Below are 19,011 nucleotides of genomic sequence, written 5' to 3'. Positions count from 1 at the left end.
CTGCCTGGTTTTGGCTCCATCCTTAAAGCCCTGAATAGTTGCCACCTTCTTTGTTGCAAAATAGGGACGAGCCTTTCAACACTATTGTAATCATCCATCAGGAGGCACTGCTGGAAAGCTACACAAAGTCCGCTTTCCCCCTGGGAGTTGAGCACAGTGAATCTGTAGTGCTCTCAGGATTGGAATTATTTGACTGTCTTTCTGTTCTGTCTGTGACATTTTCCATCCTGAGCAGGGCCTGTTTAACTCTGTCCCTCTGACTGGCTGCACAATCAGTCCATTGCAAATGCAGTGGATTAGTTTCAACTTCTCATTGTTCTGCACCTACAATTGCACCAGGAGGAGGAAACAGGATTAAAAACCATGGGGCAGGAGAAAGCAGCCATAAAACTATGGAATGTCCCAGACAGCCGTACTTGACCTTAAAGTTTGCAAGCTTAGAGAAATGGTAATGTAACCAAGAAAGCCAGCAGATGGAATTCAAACCTAACAGGAACTGGAAACAAATGAATTGACTAACTGAAATATACATTCACATTGATGTCTCTGCATCAAAAGTACTGTTTACCATAGAATACAATAATATTGAATTAAGATTTGCATAAAAGGGTAATTTCTATTCCATGGCACAAGATAATTTCTCAAGACCTTTTTTTCCCAGAGATGCAAAAACATTTACTTTAACGATAATGAAAATAAACCCAGTAAACCCTTTTGTCCTGTCTTTTTGATCAGATAAAACATAACTACCAACTGTTAGGAGGAGGATTAACTTGAGCTGACATTTTTTTAATGTAGCATCAGGAAAAGCCCTGGGGACAAAACATTTGCAGGCTGGGTTTTAGTGTATGTATGCTGAATTAATAGTTTCTCTGAGGAAAAATGTTTAGTGCTGACAGGTATCAGTTTTCAGTATTTGGAGTGTCTGCTAGCAAAGTTTTAATGAACACGGTTAAAAGCAAAATATACCAGTGTGTTCTGCTGGTTAGAGTGCTGGACTGGGAGTTAGGCCACTTAGATTCTCTTCCTAGCTGTGAAAGTAGCTCTGCTCTGTGACCCTGGGACCAGGGAGCTGACAGGATCACTGAGCCCCTGGGCAATGTTGGAAAGTGGCTGACTCTGTACTTCCAGAAGTGAGGGGGTGGTGAAGGGTTGGGTGGAAAAGACTGCTGGAGCAACCCTCAGAGCCCGCCGGAGTGTGTGGTGTAGGGCTCTGGAGCACTCCACCCAGCACTCCAGTGGCGATTCTAAAGGGACTGGGACTTGGTCCACTACAACTGTTGCAGGAGTGGCAACTGCCAGGATCTCCAGGCCCCTTAGAATCGCCAGACCCTAGGGACATTTCCCTCTTGCCCTTGCTATCAGCTGGCATGCCCTGGACTAGTCACTCAATGCTGGATTGTACCTGTACAATCCACACACCTTCTATGCATCGTGCACTGTCTCAGTGCACCGAGATCACTTACAGAAATAACAAGGAGGCTGCTCTACAGCCCATTGGGTTTTAGCTCATGCTGTAGAGGCTCATGTACCAAACTCCAAAGGTCCCAAGTTCAATCCTGCCCACAGATGATTGGGGTCTGTTGATATTACATATACCCAGCAGAACTGTCATGGGTCTGTGGCCTCTTTAGTCCACTGAGCCCAGCACTCAGGAATACATGGGCACAAAATGTACTTTTTATAATCTGTAAGGGTAGATCTACAGTAGAATCAAGAACCTGTGGCAGGGTCATGGCTGGCCCGTCTTAGTTGACCCATGATCACAGAACTCAAGCTGTGAAGCTGAAAACTGCAGTGTAGATGTTCAAGTATGTGTTGGTGCCTCAGGTCTGGGACCCCTTCACAGGGCCCTGGAGTTCATGTTCCAGCCCAAGCCTGAATGTCTGCACGGCAGTTTTATAGTCTGTGCCACAGTTAGCTGAACCAGGCCAGCCATGGCTATTTAATGATTGTGTAAACACACCCTTATAGGCCCCAACCAAGATGAGGGCACTGTACAAATATATAGTGATAAACAGGGCCTTGCCCAAAGTGCTTACCAACCATATAGAGAAAACCAAAGGGCATGGCGGTGTGGGGGGAGGAGGGGACATACCCCATGTTACACAGCAGGTTAGTGGCAGAACCAGGGCTAGAATCCAGGTGCTCGCAACACTGCTCCTGAAGAGCCATCTACCTTTCTCATCTCAGCGCTGGTCTATACCAGGGAGTTATTTTGATATAACTCCCCTTATTTTGAAATAAAAAGCAGAGCATCTACACTACCAACCCTGTTATTTCAAAATAAGAGGTTGGTTATTTTGAAATAACTCCTTCTTTCCATGAGGAATAACAGTTATTTCAAAATAGCAGTAGCAGGGCTGGCTTTAGGAACTGCAGGGCCCGATTTGTGGGGGCAGGGCTGTGCATGCGCCAAGCACCCGGGGCGGCACTGCGCATGCGCCATGCGCCCGAGGCCTGGGGCACTGCGCATGCACCGCATGCCCGGGAGCGGGGTCTTCTTAGGCACGGGGTCCCACTTTTAGATGCAGGGCCTCCCTCTTAGACGCAGTGACCGATTCGGAAGAATCAGGGGAATCGGCCTAAAGCTGGCCCTGAGCAGTAGTGTGGCTAATGACGCTATTTTAAAATAAATACTTCCCAGAGTAATTCAAACTAATTACTCCTCAGTGCTTCCTGTGGCTCTAAGTTGAGGTAGTGCATCTACATTAACAAAGCCTGCCTCGAACTAATTTCAAGGCTTCCTCATAGTGTGGACACATTATGTTGCAATTATTATTTCAGGAGTTATTATTTCAAAATAAGTTATTTCGAAATAATTTCCTAGTGTAGACGTGCCCTCAGGTAGCTCCTCATTAAGAGACTCCCCTTCCTGCAGCCCTTAGAAGATTAGGGAGGAGCAAAGCAAGCTGCTTGCTCACTGCAAACGTAACTGGAGAAAACTCAGCATTTGCTTTCTCTCTTATCAGAAACGTTAGACCACAAGAGATAAAGTTATTAGCAGTAACATAGCTCCAGCCAGATAGTTGAATAGATATGCCGCTTATCTTATCAGCTCCTTTATAATGGCTCCCCTGGTGTTGCTATAATTTTCTGATAATATTATAAACAGAACTGATAACATTTTATCTTTCTTACACTATTGGATTTGGCTTCTTTTCACCAACCCTATACTTAACAGGTCTTTTTTCCCCTTTTCCACTGAGTGGCTTCTCCCTCTATTTTTGTTACTGTATTTTAATTTTCTTTTAAAATCCACTTTACCCTGATATTCTCTTGAGGGCTTGTTTTTTACAGTCCCCTTTTGAACTTTCAGATGGGTAGCCATGTTAGTCTGTAACTGAAAAAAACTTTAAAAATAACAAATAAACAAATAAAGTGGGCTGCAACACTTTAGGGTACGTCTACACTACAACATTAATTCGAACTAACGCATCTAGAACTAAAAACTAGTTCAAATTAGCGTTTTGCTAATTCGAACTAGCGCGTCCACATTAAATGGACCCTGAAGCAGGGTTAAGGATGGCCGGAAGCAGTGCCGGCAGGGCATCTGAGGAGGACTTAGAGCGTAGAGCTGCTATCTCAGGCTAGCCGAGGGCTGCGCTTAAAGGGTCCCGACCCCCACCCCGGACAGACAGTTCTCAGTGTGCCCCACTTGCAAAGCAGTCCTGGCTTGGATTGCCCGGAGTACCCACACTGGGCACATCACAGCACTTGGCCATCAGACCGGCTGCACTTGCCGCAGGCTGCCATCTGGGGAGAGGGGGTAATTGGGGGGCTGCAGGAGAGCTTCCACCCCGAGAAGCCCGTAGAGCCAGCCCAGTCCTCCCCATCGGGGGCGCGTACCCCATTCCTCCTTCACCTCCTTCCACTTGCCCTTCCCTAGCCCCTCTTCTTGATGTACAAAATAAAGGACAATTGTGTTCAAAAATGGAATCTGTCTTTATTGAACAAAACTGGGGGAGACTGGAAAAAGGAGGTGGGAAAGGGGAATAAAGAGGGTGGGAGAGGGGAGGGCAACTAAAATGATCAGGGGTTGGGAACAGGTCCCATATGAAGAGAAGCTAAAGAGACTGGGACTTTTCAGCTTAGAAAAGAGGAGACGGAGGGGGGACAGGATAAAGGTCTCTAAAAGCAGGAGTTGGGTGGAGAGGGTGCATCCAGAAAAGTTCTTCATTAGTTCCCATAAAGAAGGACTAGAGGACACCAAAGGAAAGGAATGGGTAGCAGGCTTCAAACTAGTAACAGAAAGTTGTTCTTCACAAAGCAAAGAGTCAACCTGTGGAACTCCTTGCTGCAGGGGGCTGTGAAGGCTAGAACTGGAACAGAGTTTAAAGGGAAGTGAGATCAAGTCATGGAGGCTGGGTCCATGGAGTGGTATTAGCCAGGGGGGAGGAGTGGTGTCCCTGCCCAAGGTTTGTGGAAGGCTGGAGAGGGATGGCACGAGACAAATGGCTTAGTCACTGTCTTCGGTCCATCCCCTCCAGGGTCTCTAGGGCTGGCCGCTGTCGGCAGACAGGCTACTGGACTAGATGGACCTTTGGTCTGACCCAGGACGGCCATTGTAAGGTCAGGGCTCAGGGTCGGGTGTCTCAGTGGACCCCCTTGATTCTCTTGCACACCTACTCCTGGGTGGCCAGGCTGGCAGCTCTCCTGCCCTAGCCAGCCACTTTCCTGTGCCTAGTGCGGAGGTCGTGGACGAGGTCCACGATGTCCGCACTAGCCCAGGCGAGTGCCCACCTCTTGCAGTCCCGGGCAAGCTCCCGGGAGCCACCAGCCTGGTCCCGGGAAGAGGGGGATGGCTGGGGGGCATCGGGTGGGTGGCTCGATCCGTGCCAGGTGCAGGGTCTGCTGGCTGGGTGCTGGCAGGCTTGCACCTGGCACGGGCACCGTAGCCAGCCCGTGCCCCTTTAAGGGGTCCGGGGCTGGGAGGGGGGCATAGAGTTTCCCTGGTGTTGGCCAGAGTGGCCACCAGGGAAACCTGGGGAGGGCTAGCCTCCCACTAGTTCGAATTAAGGGGCTACACAGCCCTTAATTCGAACTAGTAAGTTCGAACTAGGCTTAATCCTCGTGCAATGAGGTTTATCTAGTTCGAACTAAGCGCTCCGTTAGTTCAAATTAAGTTCGAACTAACGGAGCGCTAGTGTAGCGCCTATGAAAGTTAGTTCGAACTAACGTCCGTTAGTTCAAACTAACTTTGTAGTGTAGACATACCCTTAGAGATTAACTAAAATATAGATGATACCATCTACATTTTTTTGTTAGTTTCTAAGGTGCTGTAAAACTTTTCATTATTGTTGAAGGTTTTTTCCCCTTCTGAACTGTCATTTTATCTTAAAAGGAGATGCTGGACTAATTGGCTTTTACATCCATAACAGCAGCAATAAGAATCCTTTGCACTCTGCGGAATGACCACCAGGACTCCTGTGCTTTTTTCTCTTTCCTCTTCTTCTGAAAGAACTCCCTCTTCCCTGTCCACACACGGCTTTTCCTGGAAGAGCTCTTTCAGAAAAAGGCTTCTTCTTCATAGAAAGAGGATTACCAACGTTGGAAAAACCCCTTTTCTTTCAATTTACTGTTGAAAGAACATGATTGCAGTGTGAACGTTACTCAGGTTTTGTTGGAAAAATGACCGTTTTTCCAACAACAAAAACTCTGTAATGTAGACATACCCTCAGAAGGCAGCAGCATACCCTCTATGCTATATGTGTGTGTGCGTGTGTCTATAGAGTGAACAAAGGACTTTTCCAGGCCTTATTCTTGAGTTCCTTGTGTTCATGATTGAGACACACTGTCTGGAAGAGAATTATGTCACACATATAGCTCTGCAGATATGACAGTGGGCCATCATTCAAAATGGCTCTTATAAATGACACTTTGAAGATAAGTTTAATCATTTTTGTAGTAAATTACTCCAGAATCATTGTGCTACTAGTTGGCCAGGAATGTTTGCTGTGCTGTAAACCCAACCCAAAGTCCACTGAAATCCTTCCATTCACCTCAGCAAGCTTTGGATTAGGATTTATATTCCTTTCCAATCATCTCAATTTACTGTTATAAACTCCCCGCCCCTGCCCCTTGTTGGCACCCCACACGACACTGCTATAAAAGCTGTAAGAGCATGATAGGGCAACACAAGGGTATCAGGTCCTCTCCTATGCAAGAGTAGGACAGCAAGATGGCTATTAGAAACAATAACAAAGAACTGATAGCAGTGAGAGCCAGTAAGGGGAGCAGCATGGGTAGACAGATGGGCTCATCTGGATACTCAGAGCAGAATATGAACAGGTTCTGTGCTTATGACAATACACCCAGAGCCTACTGACCTATGAGTAAGATCAGCTCTGGGTTCAGATACAAACCCCAATTTTGCCTCTTAGGCCTGTATAACAAGGCAAACTACAATGCCATTTTGGAATGTTCCCCATTGGAGGAAATTTGAATTAGGATCCAAGCCCAGCTATGACTCAGGCCCATCTCAGGAATGCAGCTGCAGCAGCGACAAAGTGCTTTCAGCCTGCCTGAAGCCAATATCTCTAAGGCAGAGGTGGCCAACCTGCAGCTCTTTTCTAAGAGAAATGCTGCTCTTGTTCTGTGCACATGCCCCAGCACCTGGAGGGAGAAGCGCATGGCAGTGGCAGTGGAGGCGGCTCCAGTGAGAACCAGAAATTAGGTTAGCGTGGAGATCAGGAGCTTGGGCTGGGTGTGGAAAGGGGGATTGGGTTAGAGCGAGAGGCTGCTGGGGGTGCCTGTCACAACACAGATGTCATATTTAATTTTCAGGACAAAAAAAGAATCAGCATGTACCTGGGTTTACACTGTGTTTCTTTAAAGAAAATTCAAAGGCTGTTTGCCAGGCTAAAGCAATTATTCTGAGATCTGAGACTCTCCCTTACTGTTTTTTAACCTCTCACATTTGCAGTCTGGGACAGACCTGAATTTTTAGAACTATAAAAAAGTTAAAAAAAAAATGAAGAAAGCATACCAGAGATCAACAAACTGAAGTGAAACAGGCACTTCAAATTGTGCTAACTTAGTTCTCAGTTCAGTTTAATTAAAAAAAAAACCTCACAGGACATAATTGGGCAGTAGTGTTAAATTTAAAATACATGGTGGGGATACTTTTTTAGTGTGAGAATATTACAGTATTTTTAAAGGTTTTTTTTTTTAATTTGATGTTTGTTCCTTTTCAAGTTCTCTGAAGAGCTATAGACTGGCTGTGAATTTTTTAAGTGACTAGAGACTTTTTTATTGGTTATTGTCCTGTAATGTTATTTTTATTACTGCATTTTGTATAATCTAGATAGATAGATAGATAGATAGATAGATAGATAGATAGATAGATAGATAGATAGATAGATAGATAGATAGATAGATAGATAGAATATGTAGCTCTTTGCACTCTATCCACAGCTATTTTGGCTCTTTGTCTCTAATTGGTTGGCCACCTGCTCTAAGGTGTGAAAATCATCCAATCTGTGGTCTCTTGGCCTAGACTCCCAAAATGAAGGCCAACTAATGCCTCTGGAGAAACATACAGATAGGCACAGATCCTCAAAGGGTTCAGGTACCTAACTTCTATGGGAGCTAGTCACTTGGAACTGAGCTGGAATGTGGCAAAGGTCCATATTTACAAAGTCACATGGAATAAATACAACCTTAAAGAGAATGTAGTGAGAGCAAATATCCTGGGTCAGCAGCCTGCCATCCCTAAACCCAATCACAGTAGCAGTTAGCCTTCAGTTAGGGGCTGGGATTGGCATGGCTATCTGTAGAAGGGGCATAGGGTCTGGGGCAATACCCATCTTGCCCCTTCCCACCATCGCTCCACTCCCTTGCTCCCTCTCCCACCTGACACGTACCAGGGGATTACAGGAGGCCTGGTGTGGGGCAGCAGTAGGGGTTGTCCACCCAACTGCCCCACATTACTCCCCCACTCTACCACCCCACTTACAACAGCAGAGAGAGCTGGAGTGGTCAAGCAGCCTGCTCTACCTTGCCACCCTCTACCGACCCACTGCGCTCGGCCTCTACGTGTAGGGTTGCCAGGTGTCCAGTTTTGAACCGGACAGTCCAGTATTTGAGCTTTCTGTCCAGGAAACAAATTGAGAAAATAGAAATGTCCAGTATTTTCTAAAGAAGATGCAATGTTGATTGTGATGTAATGTGAAGTGTGTTCTGTATTTTTGTTGAAACCATCTGGCAGCCCTACCTATGTGGCAGCAAGAAGTGGAGCACCCTGGGACCAGGGCATGCTTAGTGCTGTTTCAGGGAAGCCAAGTGCAGCAGGCCAGGAAAAGATGATGGGTGGGCCAAAGCACAGCAGGCTGCTGGGCCACTTCAGCTCCTGCCACCACAGTGAGAGCCAGGGGCAGGAAGGGACCCCTACTACTGCCCCATAAGGGCTAGGATCATAAGGCAGATGAACTCACCCAATGTCACTGTCAATCTGATCCTCATAAAGTGAACAATTTAATCCTAAACATGCCAGCAAGACCCCACCAGCCATAAGAGACAGAATTCTCAGTATGACCTCATACCTCTGGCCATACTGTCCAGTGGCCTATGCCCCCCTTCCCCCACCCCGCACCCCGTGGCTATCTCTGATGCACTAGAGGAAAGAAAGCACATAATACATTGGTGAGAAAAATCCCTGCCTGGTCCCTGCACTTTTCTAATACAGTAATATTAAATCCAGAGATGAGATCCAACTGGGGCCCCTGGAAAATGAATAGAGCTCTGTGTGGATACAAAATTTTATGCTCACACCTGCATCTGTATCCACAAAAATGAGTCCTGAATATCTGCATCCATATCCACAGATGCAGATACTCACGGATATCCACAAATTTTCAGGGCTCTAAAAATGAGTTGCCAGGCATCTCAGAGCAGATGAGCCACCATGGTTTTGAATTATTCTTCACATTATCCCATGGAGGATATTACAGTATCTTCAAAAAACTAAATACAGCCACTAGCCAATCTGTATATTCCTATGTTGAGAATTACAGAATTTGGAGACTTTGGGGATTAATTAAGATGAAATGGTACCAAAATAAGTCAGGAAGATAAAAATATTATTATTTTTGTCAGAGTTGTTGACTCGAGTCCCACTATTTGAACTCGAGTCCAACTTAAGGTCACTCAATTTGAGACTCAAATCGGGTTCATTGTTTGTGACTTGAGACTCAACTTGAGACTTGCTCATTTTGTTAAATTGACTTGGTGAAAAAAATGTCCAAAACCTGCCAATATTGATGGCTTGTACAAAAGTGACTTGACATTTTTTTAAATTAAGACTTGAGACTTGACTCGGGACTTGATTTGAAAGTGACTTTAGGGACTCGCGACTCGACTTGAGACTTGAACTGTAGTGACTTGAGACTTGACTTGGACTTGACAATGACGACTTGAAGACAACACTGATTTTTGTATTACAGTAGTTCCTAGAGCTTCCACAATTGTCTTTATAGTGTAGACAGGCCCTAACTGAGCTGGTCTTATTACTTTTTTAAAAAAGCTTTGAACTTTATGCAGTATCAGTTGGCCAGCAGGAGTCACAATATTTCACTTATAGAATTAGCACAATGGTAAGCAATCCTGGCTGGGCTGTTGCATCTCTTCCCCAATTGAATTTTATTAACTAATGGGTCAGTACTGAGGGCTCTGTGATAAATGACTTACAGGTGCAATCAGCTGATGCGAATGGATGGGGATGATACAGACGCCAGAGCCTAATGTATTCCTTAGTGGACAAAGGATAAAGTTTGTGGAACATTTGTTTTAAGTCTTAAAATATCAAATTCCTCCTAAGTATGGGCTTCCTAAATCTAGGCCTGGTAATTACAAGTTTTGAACCATGAATAATTTCATGCTAGTAGGTGAATTAAATTTAACTGCCCCCCTAGTCCCTAAAAAACCACATAACCAGTGAGGACAAGTTTATGATCTGATCCAGGACAACTGGTGCAATAATAATTAATGAAAACCAAGATAAAATTTCATTGTCCTGTACAAGGAGATCTTAGAAAAAGTCCCCTTTCCAGTCTGAGACTGTGATGAGAACTCCAAAAGTGGATGTGAGCTTTACGGACCCATTCCAGACACATGATTCAGGCCCCTTTGAATCAGCAGGATTCTGGGCTCTAAGGGTTGGGAGGGCTTTTTGCGTCTCCATCCTGAGATGGCTTATACTTGAAATCTTTAATCTTACCTTCACCACTAACTTCTGGAGACTGGGGGCCAGATTAATCCCTGATGTAATATGATTGTCCCCAGAAAAATGTGCAGTCTTGGTGTAATTTAGTTGGAGAGATTGGCAGAAATGGCAAGAATCTGCTTGGTTGATTTGTCACTGTCTGGCTTCCACACACATTTCTGTTGTGTCAGAATCATGGCACCAATTCCAGAGGCTCCACAGCTAACACCCTTCTGATCAGAGAAAACAACAGTCATCCCAAACTTCCATCAGGGGCACAGCAGCACAGCATCAAGAACATCCATCATTCAGATTGGGCCCAGGACTATATTATAAATGCCATTTTCCTGTGGCTCCTGTTTCCCAGCTATAAAAATACAATCCTGCCTAGCATTAGTCAAAGTTCAACAGTGTTAAGGCTGTAATAAAAAAAGGAAGGACAGAATTAGGACTAATGTTCCATCCTCCACTTTCCCTAGCGTGCTTAGGATGATAATCACTGTATGATATTCCTGAATCATACTAAGGTGCAATGGAGAAGCAAAAAATAGAACATTGACCTGTCACAATGAACTATACTTGCATCTCAACTTAAGATGTTGGTGAGTGGTCAACTTAATTTTCAATAGCTTCTCCATCCCTAGAAAACTACCAACCCCCTGGGGCTACATTCTGCCTTTACTGATATCACATGCAACCACCCTGATGTCAAGATTCAGAAATAATTCCTGTCAACTGGCTACAAAAGGTAGAATTTAGCTTCCATGGCTCATCTTGGTCTTCTTGAGAAGTAAAATCTTTGGGGGTTTGTTTCTGGTTTCACTCTCACTGGCCTTTATCCTATTGATATCAGTTGGGAGAAAAAGGGATTTTCTTGTGATTTCCAGTGTTCCCTTCTGCCAGCCAGGCCAGTAGCTCTGCCAAGCACAATTCTTCCTGTGGTGTATTTTGCTTCTGATCCCAGCTAAGTTCTGCCACCACAAAACCACTTGAAAATAAAGGGAGAGGAGGAGTCATTAACAAACATGTATTAGAATGATGAAATTTTCTCCTGAAAATCAAAAGCACAATGAAAATCGTCATTGGTTTCCCCGTCATCTTCTTTGGAAAGCTGTGGCAGCAGATGCTTTAAATTCTCCCTCAGATGAAGGGGAAAAGGTTGGGTTACTGAAAAAACAAGGCAGGCTTCAGTCTGAGGAAGAGGCATTAGTAGCTGCTTAGGATCTCAGAACAGCAACACCTTGAACCCATCACCAGCCAGGACCATGATGGATGAGCAAGGATAAAGGGCAGCCTAGTTGACCCATGATGCCTTCCAGTGCCCTCCAAAAGCTAAGAAGAAAAGAGATTCTTATCGTGCTGTGAAAGAACAGAGGGGAGAATTATCGTTAAAATGCCGTCCAAATAAAACTAACAAACACGGGCTTTTCCCGCTCAACCTCTGTCCTCTCCTTCCCATACTGTACAAGAATTGGGAAAGGTTTGTTCCACACACACGAAGATGGCTGTGACTCAAAGAATTTTTGTCTTTGAATTAGCAATGTTGACTAGAGGTCACATTCGTCCAGTTGGACCTTTAGGTTTGTTAGACACTCTTCTTTGAAGACTTAGTGGGATAAGCAATCAGCTCATCTGGGCATAAATTGTAGATTCATTATAATGCATACACTAAAACTTCTGTTTCATACATTTTCTACTTATCAAAGGAGGCTTTGAAGCTGATAATGAGGCACCTACCTATCAGATAAACTCATCAGTCTAAGTCAACAAACACATGGGAGTAGTTAGAACTAATTTAATATCCTATAGAAATATATTGTGCAGTGGGGGCAGTGTGGCCTAGTGGACAGAACACTGGCTCGAACTTCTTGCCCTAGCTCTACCACTGACCTGATGGATTATCTTGGGCAAGTCACTTCATTTTCTCATGCCTCCACTTACCCCACCCTGTAAAATGGGAATAATAATACTGACCTCCTTGCTAAAGCCCTTGAAATGGAAAGCCCTTTCTAAGAGCTATGTAAGAATAATCCTTTGATACAGAGGAGCATTGTTAATCAGGTTCCAGAGGTCTCACTCTAGCTTAGTTGTTAGCAATCTTACCTCTGAGTCAAAAGACTGTGGATTCAAATTCCACTCATGTCTTGGTTTCATTCTGAAAGCTGTGTAGATGTCAAATGGATTTTGCCAGAAGTACTTTGCTTTGGTCTGAAGTTATAATAAGGTCCCTCCAGCCTATGTCTTGACCTCTCATGTGCATTTCTTAAAAAGAGAAGAATTAACCATACACCCTGGACAGAAGTTCAGGGACAAATTCAGCCCTGTAGTAAGCAGACTCACCTCTCACTCAAGTTCGTGAGGTCTGTGCCCACTTACTTTTCTGCTCTACATCCTGAGTTAAACAGAGTCCAATGTCCGGGATTCTTTGTGTGATATCGCTGAGCACTCAATGGCTGGCATGTTCACTGCCAGCCATTAACCCATGACTGGGGAAGTTCTTTGACATGCTGTGATGGATCTGTGGCAGTACAGGAGTGAACAGACCTCATGACCACTGGCTAGACTGCCTGCTGGCAGCACAGAGAAATAGAATTCTGGACCTACAGCTCTCCGCAGCCAGCTGTCTGTCACTGATCTGTCCCTGGGATGGATGCCAGTAGACATGTCCTTTTCACTCAGTTTACACCATATGCTATGTGAATCGGAATCTATTCTTAATAATTACTGGCAAGATGTGCCCTATGCTTGCTACATTTGCCAATCCCCCTCTCTCTGGCTGCTTTCACTTTCGCAGCCAAAGTGTGTGAGATGGCGTCATTCTGTCCCCCAGCAGGAAAAACTTTTTTATATATAGAGAAAGATGATTGTCTTGTCTACAGGTTCACAATGGAATTCAGACCTTGTTGCCCTAGATGCTGTACACAAATAGAGTAAAGAATTTACAATCGAAGATTCAAGTAACACACAGGGGTTACCAACAGCAGCCCCATGGTTTGTGATCCACCTTAATATGTCCACATTTTCTAAAATCTGTCGTCCTCTCTCTCTTTCCCACTCAGTAACTGTGTCTTCTTGCGTTTCCAAAGCCTGTCTGCCTTTATCACTTCACTGTGATCCCAGGGCTTCTCTCTCTCTCTCTCTCTCTCTCTCTCTCTCTCTCACATGCGGTTCCCAGGGGTTAGTCTCTCTTGCTCTGTTCCCAGAGCCCAACTTTCTTAATCTCTTTCTCTCTGCTCCCAGAGCATCATACCTCTCAGTTTCCATGGGCAGGCTTTGAAATGAGCACAAATTAATTGGAAAGCCAACGAGCAGGAATTTCTATTGACGTGTGTGCGTGTTACAATCCGGTATCTGTGGTTGGAGAACATCTGGTGCCATGTAATCCAATGTCTCATGAAGCCCTCTGAGTCAAACTCCACCTGTGCACCAGGTTGTTTACTAGCCAGACACGCTGCCCCATTTGGAAAACAATAATAGTCCATGGCACAAATCCCAGAGGGAGGGACTCTGCATCCAGCTGCCCAGTATTCTGGCTGGGTATTAAATACTCCATACACAAGAGAGAGAGACTTCGGCTCTTTGAGACCAATCCCTCTCCCCAATCTTCTTTTTAAAATGCTTGCATCACACTGATCTCCAGGGACCCCAGGAATTTGCTCTGGAAGTCAACGATGACTTCAAAGGCTTCCAAGAGGCAGGGGTAGGACTGGATGTATTAATTCATAACAAAGGAAATAGCCAGAGTTCCCTCCCGGATCTCTCTTCCAATGTGGTAGTCCTCCTCCTTTCTCCACATACCAAGGAGCCCCTTCCCCATCCATCCCCATAGTCAACCTGACACATGAATCGCCCCAGTCCTTCCCCTGCGAATTTAATCAGGCTATGATATCCCAAACACTGATACTGTCAAATAGTCTCAGCAGCGAGACAATAGTGCAGACGGTCACTAAATCAAATGGGAGGGGACGCTGGAACAATTCACTGAGCGCTACAAGGCAGAAAGCGCAAATATTTCTTTGCTAAACACATTCAAGTCTAGTAACAGGTGTGAGCCCTTCTCTATTTCATGCAGTCTCAAAACAGCCTGGGAGCTCTTACATGCAATTCTTTGGGTCCAGCAAACTCTAACCTGTATTTATTTTAACTCTCTCACTTTCTTACTCAGACTCACCTCCCCCCACATCCCCTCTTCCTCTTGCCCAAATCTAACCAAACAACCAATTTACCCATCCATGAATCCACACTGCAGTTCACCATCAAACTGTTGTAGCACATGTAAGAACTGCCAGGCAGTCACCATGCTGTGGTACCAGTTACATGGACATATTTTTTGGCCCCTCCTAGGCACCCATGATAATAGATTTATAAATACCATGCAAGTCCTGAAGGGAAAGATCCCCTGCTGCAAGGCTGCTTGCTAAGCACAGCTGGCAAGTTGTGTTCCAAATGTGGCTTAAATCACCTTTACAGCTTTCTCCCTCCTTCCCACTCTCCTCTGCCCTGTCACCTTCACAAAACCTGAGAATTGTTAGGAACTGATACCACTGCTCACTATGATACCACTGCCCCCATTGTTTCCTCATATTCCCCTGTCTGGCTGTCTGTATTCATCTGTTGTCTCTTGTCTTATACTTACAACTACTGGCTCTTCGGGCCAGGGTCCATCTTTTTGTTCTGTCTTTGTACAGCACCGAACACAAGGGGCTACCAGGCCATGACTAGGGTTCCTAGACACTAAGGTGATGCAAATAAATATTATTACTGTAAGCATAAAGCAACCAAGCAGTATGTCAAGTATCAGGCACTACACAAGTTCCCACTGACTTGTTCTTTTTGCTGACTTTGCTTTCCTCCTTGGCAGATGCATGTGGACAACTGCATTCCCATCAATGGAGCCTCACTTTCTCTGGATGGACTGTGCTTTCTTGACACTGCTGCTTTGGGCTGGTGCTGGGTGCTAGCCATCTCAAACAAATTCCTGTAAGGAAAAAATAATCATGAAAAATTATTGGCCCGTACCAGTGGGCAGTATTTTCTATAAGCCCTGCACTTGAGTGACAGTGCAGGAGAGATTCCAACACCACTCTGCTGATTAGCAGAGTGTCCACCTACGTTTTTGTTTCTCTTGATGGTGCACATTCATTCCTCAATGCACATAGAAAAAAATTATTCTGCACATGGATGTAAAAGTCCATGCATGAATGGAAAAGATAAGTGGTAATGTCATAATCAGGAGTGCTGACCAGCACCTGGTGACTAAGGGTATGTCTACACTACAGCGCTAATTCGAACTAACGCATCTAGAACTAAAAACTAGTTCGAATTAGCGTTTTGCTAATTCGAACTAGCACGTCCACACTGATTGGATGCAGGGGCGCATTTAAGGGCAGCTGAAACTGGTTCTGGCAGGGCATCAGGTCAGTAGTTGCTTTGTGTGGCTGCTGTCTGAGGCTCGTGCTTAAAGGGACCCCCCCGGACAGCCGGTTCTCAGCTTTTCCTGCTTGCTTGCCAACCTCACCGAGGGACAGCAAAGCGTTGGTCTCTGTGCCCGTCTGTGTCGGTGCTTCCCTTCGGGGGGGCTGCCGCAGGTGGCAACATGGAGCCAGAGCTCGCCCTGCACCTTCTGGTGCACTTTCTGGACTTGCTGCTGCAAGCCTGCCAGCAATGGCTCGAGGCTGCCTGGCACCTCCTGGTGCACGTCAGCCCCCTGCCTCTCCGCCTGGCCGCACTGGGGGCCGTGGAGGAGCCGCAGCTGCGCCCCGGCACCGGCGTGCCCCGCCGCATCTGGCGTCTGGACACCAGCAGCGACTGGTGGGACCGCATCGTCCTGGAGTGCTGGGACGACCGACAGTGGACCCAGAACTTCAGGATGAGGAGGGACACCTTCCTGGAGCTCTGCGAGTGGCTCGCCCCTGCTCTGCGCAGAAGGGACACTCGCATGAGGCCCGCCATCCCCCTCCAGAAGCGGGTGGCCATCGCCCTCTGGAAGCTCTCCACGCCAGACAGCTACCAATCCGTCGGGAACCAGTTCAGCGTGGGGAGATCCACCGTTGGAGCGGTGCTCATGCAGCTATGGCACTCGTTGGCCACTACGCCGGGAGCAGAGGGGGGCTGCAAGGAGGGGATGGGCCGCCCCAGGGACAAAGAGGGGGCGGGAGGAGGCGAAAGCGCCCCGCACTGGAGGGGTCGGTCTGTCCCGGCCGTACTACACGCCGTCAGGGGGGTTGCTTCCGGGAGTGGGGTGCGGGGCACTGCCAGGGCACGAATGTTCCCAGCCACCTGGGCGCCCCACTGATTGGCGCTTTGCTGTGTCTCTCCGCAGGTGGTCAAGGCCATCAACCGGGTGCTGCTCCGCAGGGTGGTCCATCTCGCCGACCCGGACACCATCATCCGGGGATTCAGCGCCCTCGGCTTCCCCAACTGCGGGGGGGGGGGGGGCATCAATGCACATCCCCATCCGTGCCCCGGAACACCAGGCATCCCGTTATGTGAATCGCAAGGGGTACTTCTCCATCCTCCTGCAGGCCGTGTGTGACCACCAGGGACAGTTCACGGACATTAATGTGGGCTGGTTCGGCAAAGCACACGACGCCCGGGTGTACCGCAACTCCTCCGTGTGCCAGCGGCTGCAGGACGGGACCTTCTTCCCCGACCGCCACATCAGGGTTGGGGACGTGCCCGTGTGCCTGGTGGGGGATGCCGCCTACCCACTGCAGCCGTGGCTGATGAAGCCCTACACGGGGCACCTCAATCCCTCCCGCCAGGCCTTCAATGCCAGGCTGACCAGGGCCTGCATCGTGGTGGAGGGGGCCTTCGGGCGACTGAAAGCCCGCTTTCGATGCCTCCTCACCCGTCTGGACCTGGCCGAGCACAACATCCCTCCCGTGGTGGCAGCATGTTGTGTGCTCCACAATTTATGTGAGAGAAAGGGGGAGGCTTTCCTGCCAGCCTGAATGGCTGAGGCTGACCGCATGGCTGGCCACTACGGTCAGCCCTGCACCGCCGCCATCCGGGAAGCCCAGCGGGGGGCCGTCCGGATCCGGGAATCCCTGCGGGAGAGCTTCCTGGTGGAGGAGGAGGACTGACCTCTCCCTGCATGCCCCACTGGGGCCTTCTTCCACCCTACCCCCTTCCGCTTTCCCCTCCCTACCTACTGTCAAATAAAGACACCTGTTTTTCAAACAAAAACGTCTTTTTATTTAACATAACTGGAGTGGGGGGAGGGAGGAAGGAGGGTGGGAGAGGGGAGGGGGAAACCTGGGATGAGGGAGCTGGAAGGGGAGGGGAGGGAGGAAGGGAAAGGAAAGCTCAGGGGTGGGGGTCCGGCTGCCTCTCCTGTCTCGCAACACTGCGGGTCCGGGGGCGTTGGTGGGGAATGGTTGTGGAGGGTGGGGCAGGAGTGACGGGGGGTGTGGAGGAAGCAGGAGTGGGAGCAGGAGGGGGAGCAGGGGGAGCAGGGGGAGGAGGAGGGGAAGCAGGGGGAGCAGGGGGAGCAGGAGGAATTGGGAAGTGGTCGAGCAGGCTCTGGAGGTGGCCTCGCAGGGCACGGCCCTGCTCCTCCAGCGCCTCCAAGCTCCTCCGGCGCAGCCTCAGGTCCTCCTGGACCCAGTGGTCCTGGATGCGGAGCTGGTGCTCCAGGAACCGGAGGTGCCGCCGCTGGTACTCCTCCTCGTTCCTGGCTCTCCTGCTGGCCCGGGCGTGGGTGGCTGCTGCAGGCGGGGTGGTGCGCCCTGCAGTCCCAGGTGCTGCGGCTGTGGTGAAACAAGAACAGCGGTCAATTACCCCTGGAGCCCAGGTGTGTGAAACCCAGCTCCGCTCTGCAAGGCCAGGGCCCCTGCAGGATCCCCAGCTGCTGCTCCGTGGTGGGCAAGGCCCAGGCACACGGGCCCTGGGCTCCCTCTCACCCCAGCCCCCCGTACACATAAGGGGAGCACGATGGTACTCACATGTGGATGCCTCCCCGGCCTCGGATGACACAGGCGAGCGGCTCTGTGCGGTGCTTCGGGGGTCCCGGCTCCTGGGAAGGCTGCCGGCAGGCTCCTGGCTCTCGGAGCCCTCCTCCTTCTCCTCCTCCTCCATCTCTGGGAGCGGTCCCTCTGCCCCGGGGTCTATCACGTCCCGGGGGGGCAGGGACGGCATGAGCCCCCAGGAGGTGGTCCAGGGCGTGGAAGTGGGGGCAGGCCTCCGGGTTGGCCCCTGGCAGGCAGGCCTGGGAGTAGGACTGCAGCAGGTCCTTGATTTTCCAGCGCACCTGCTCCCAGCTGCGCTGGTGGCCCCTGGCGGCCAGGCTGGCAGCCATGCGGCCATAGACTGCCGCGTTCCTGTGGCTAGTGTGGAGATCGTGGACATTGGAGGCTTCCCCCCAAACCTCGATGAGGTCCACGATCTCCGCACTAGACCACGCGGGCGCCCGCCTCTTCCGGCCCCGGGCAGGGTCCTGGGAGCTGCCAGGCTGGTCCCGGGAAGAGGGGGAGGGCTGGGTAGCATTGGGTGGCTGGCTCATGGGATGTCAGCTGCTGGGTGTGCTGGCATGGGTGCTGGCAGCCTTGCAACTGGCACAAACTGTGTAGCCAGCCCGTGGCCCTTTAAGGGCTCCGGGGCTGGGAGGAGGGCAGTAGAGTTTCCTTGGTGCTGGCCAGAGTGGCCACCAGGGCAAGCTGGGAAGGGCTAGCCTCCCACTAGTTCGAATTAAGGGGCTACACAGCCCTTAATTCGAACTAGTAAGTTCGAACTAGGCTTAATCCTCATAAAATGAGGTTTACCTAGTTCGAACTAAGCGCTCCGCTAGTTCGAATTAAGTTTGAACTAGC

General features: G+C 48.6%; 1 long non-coding RNA gene across 1 annotated transcript in view; it reads right to left on the bottom strand.

The window, feature by feature from the left end:
* Positions 1–19,011, bottom strand: part of LOC112547737 (uncharacterized) — a 188,206-nt gene that overhangs the window by 52,162 nt on the left and 117,033 nt on the right. The window contains exon 2 of the long non-coding RNA XR_003091548.3: positions 15,026–15,179. This is a non-coding gene — a long non-coding RNA (uncharacterized LOC112547737). The remainder of the gene's footprint in view (positions 1–15,025; positions 15,180–19,011) is intronic.

Source organism: Pelodiscus sinensis, chromosome Z (assembly GCF_052426305.1).
Source record: "Pelodiscus sinensis isolate ZL-2025 chromosome Z, ASM5242630v1, whole genome shotgun sequence".
NCBI lineage: Eukaryota > Metazoa > Chordata > Testudines > Trionychidae > Pelodiscus > Pelodiscus sinensis.
Note: the sequence above shows the minus strand (reverse complement) of the source record. Positions and strands in the feature narration are given on the sequence as shown.